Source organism: Nothoprocta perdicaria, unplaced genomic scaffold (genome assembly GCF_003342845.1).
Source record: "Nothoprocta perdicaria isolate Ctin4 unplaced genomic scaffold, notPer1 scaffold_503, whole genome shotgun sequence".
Classification (NCBI taxonomy): Eukaryota; Metazoa; Chordata; class Aves; order Tinamiformes; family Tinamidae; genus Nothoprocta; species Nothoprocta perdicaria.
The window spans coordinates 9,406-12,980 of record NW_020455759.1 but is presented as its reverse complement, the minus strand read 5'-3'; the positions used below and the strand labels follow the sequence as shown (position 1 = coordinate 12,980).

The following is a 3,575-nucleotide window of genomic DNA, read 5'->3' as shown; positions in this document are numbered from 1 at the left end:
ATGGTCACTTGAAAAATCTCTATATATTTTTCTTTAGTAGAATAGAACTAGCATAATACTAAAAGTTAATTGGAATATTAGGTAGTATACTTAAAACCAGAAAACATTTACCAGGAAGAAATTAAGCTCATTTGTTGATTTCATCATACCAGTACGTACCAAACATACACAGAAAGGTACAGTAAAGGGGAGCAAGGTTTAGTTTGTATTTGTTTATCACCATTTCTCCCCTCATCATTGCTATTTTTATTAAATTTTCACTAATCAATAATGCCGAAACAGTGGGCTTTCTAACAGTGAGGTAAAACAATGAAAAACGGGATCAAGGAATAGGCTGCAAACTGGCCCTTATACTATATTACCTAAAACTAGGGGAAAGAAAGATAGACAGAAAGAGAAAAAAAAAAAAAAAAAGAGAGAGAGAAAAAAAGAAGAAAAAAAAAAACCCTTGCTATGAAGAGCAATGTTTAAAATATTTTACACTCTATTTTTATCGGTACATAAAGACAAAAAAAAAATAAAAATAAAAAATGCCTTCCGACAGTGCAATGGTTGAATGCATTTATGTAATATAAACAACATTATTCTTTGCTTTTTCTACACAGTCCTCTCTGGTCATGCTTTACATCCAAAATGTCCCAATGGAAGAAAGCAAACGACACCAGTCACTTCAGAGACAACTGAAGTAATAAAACACAACTTAACTCTGAACCACTTGTCATGACTGTCAGAGTTATCACGTTAATTGTTAAATAGGATTTTCTACAAATATACAACATATAAAAACTGTTAAATATATAACTTTAGGCTTTTCAAAATACATTTAATGATCTCTTTCAAACAAGTGTTACTTTTGTTTTCTCCTTAATTTGCTTTCTGGTGCTAAATGGTGTATCAGATGAGACATAGGCCACAGATGACCAAACATGCTCTTTGCAAATACTGTATTATCCAACTTTAACTATCAAAAATGGAACTGTAGAAGAGGCATGTTTAACTGGTTAAAACTGAAAATGATTTTAGTATGAGAAAGTCAATCTAAGTACAGAGGAATAAAGGTGCTGTGTAGACAGTTTGTGTCCTTTTTGTCTAAGTTTTTCAAACATTGGTCATTTTCTCACGATGCTCCATTATGTTTTCTAGAATGCGGCATTTCAAGAGCAGGTCTCTGGGTTAGTTTTTACTGCAGCTTTCCAGAAAGAGTTCTGCTGTACAACAATAGCTCAGCTTTGTGAAAGCTGGAATCACGTCTCTTTGTGGAGCCCCCCTACAATTGAATGACATCACTCTGATAACAGTAACATTGTGTCCACTTTAAAATAGATTTTGCTCTTTGGTCTATTGTATATACTGAAAGTATAAGAAAATAAAAGCAATTCAGACAGTTTAGGGCACAAGAAGAGTTTCTCTTTTGCACCTCAGTGTCCTCCCATAGGCAAAACAGTCTTCTCTAAGGCTGATTGGGATGATACTCTTCATTGTAGCAGACTCTTCGGATTAAAACAAGTAGGTAACACCAAGTCCAGCAGTGGTGTATAACGCAGATGAAACATTAACCATGAACTTTTTTTGTATTGCTAATGCCCAAGCGTATCTTTTATCTATATTCCTTAGTCCAGTGATCCTTAGTATGGTAGAACAAACTTTAGCTTGTAATGCAGAGGAATTATGCTGTCTTTGATGAGATACAGAGAAACAGACAGTTGAGTTGATGACATATAACGGATGATGATCCACAGCAGTGAAACTTGACTAAGTTAGGTAGCTCACACAGAGCCTAAACCACTCCTACGAGGATTCTGTGTTGCTGCATTTGTCAGGAGACCTGTAAATCAATAAGAACAAATGAGTCAATGTCTTAATTTACAGCTCTGGTTATCTTTATTGTCCATTATTTTAAAATGTTACTGCATTGAGATTCTTTTCAAGGAACAAGTTGAGGAGTTATCAGATATTTGCTTTTCACAGCAAACATTTTCCCTGAGACACAACAACAAACAAATCTATATCTTGTACTTACTATGTGAAAAATATCAAATATTGGATCAAGATTTATAATAAATTATGAATATAAATGACAATTTATAACAGCTTAAATGCCTTCTACTCTCTGCTAATCTCCATGCACATTCATTTTAAAATAAAAATTATATTGCTTTATTGTTTGCTTTATGCTGTATGCTTTTGAATGTTGCTTCACCTGCATTAGTTACATATACATTACTTAGCATGCATTTGATTATGATCATGAAGAATGAGTACTATTTTTAAATATATGATGCAAAATTGTCATGAATGATATGATAATTTAATAAAAATGACAGAATGTTTATACTGAAGGCTTTTCTGCCTTTACATTTATAATGAGCACTAGCATGCACTTGTTGCTCTACAGACTAATTTGAACAATACTGCCCTCTAGTGACGTAACTACAAGTGGAAATGAAAACGTGTTATTAATAATAATCAGAAAATCATTTTAATTACACAGTAGGCAAAAAAAAAAGTGAAACTGAAAATATGACTGCCTAACTAACCTGTCAAAAGAAAAATAGAATAGCAGTCATTAAAATAGAAAGGAGAAGAAAAAAAATCAGTAGTTTGAAACAACGGAACAAAAGTTTACACTCTGAAGAAAACAAGAACACTGAAAGACAATACAAACACAATGAGAAATTAATGACTAATATATATAACCAATGGTCAACTAGTCATGCTCACCCAAAATATCCGTTTAAAAATGGCTTATAAATTACACATATACAGTGCAACAAAAATGTTTTGAGGTATATTAAAAATAATTATTATAAAATGCTGTCTGAATATTCAAACGCTGCTTTCTGTTTTGGCATTATACTATCTCCAAGTAGTCAGACTTGTCATTACTGACAGAAATACCATGAATATCTCCAGAAAATACTGATAAGCAAATATGAAAAACAAACTAGAAATTCCAATTCACTTCAATCAAGCTGTGAATTTAGTTTATTTTTAACCTATCTCTCAGAGAGGTAAATGAAAGAAACATCTGACTGCAAATCAATTTGTAACAGTTTGAAATATATGTATCTCTCGCTATATGTATATCTCGCGTATGTAGAAAGACAGAGAGATAGATGGACAGACAGATAGACATATGAATATTTTCCTTATAAGGCATAAAGTGTATGTAGATTTCTGCTGTAGTCCTCTCACCTTTTCCAGGAAAAAACACCCCAGAAATCTTGAAAACAGCCTTTCCTTTTCGGACTAGTGATCAGATCTCCAAACCACATGGCCTCAAACAGGCTGAAGGCAAAAAACCTGGATGATTATTGTGGTATATTCCCCTTTTTAAATATACATTCAGCAAGAGAAATGTTCTTAAAGCTTATTACTATTATTATTATTTATTCCCTTTTACATTCTTTCTTGGGGTTTGCAATATGCCCCTATTTTCCTCCCATTAAAAAAGAACATATTTTTTACAGTAGCAATACTTCCTAGGCAGTGAAACACAAAGCAAAGGATTTATGATTTATTAGATCTGAAGGTAAACTACTATTATGTTAAAAATTAGGCTGACTTAGCTCAGT

At 32.6% G+C, this 3,575-nt stretch overlaps 1 long non-coding RNA gene across 1 annotated transcript; it reads right to left on the bottom strand.

The window, feature by feature from the left end:
- Window positions 1-234: 234 nt before the first annotated feature.
- Window positions 235-3,321, bottom strand: LOC112954754. The gene is made up of 2 exons (XR_003250781.1): window positions 3,196-3,321; window positions 235-1,825 (listed from the first exon to the last, which is right to left on the bottom strand). It is a non-coding gene; the product is annotated as an uncharacterized LOC112954754 (long non-coding RNA).
- Window positions 3,322-3,575: the final 254 nt, after the last annotated feature.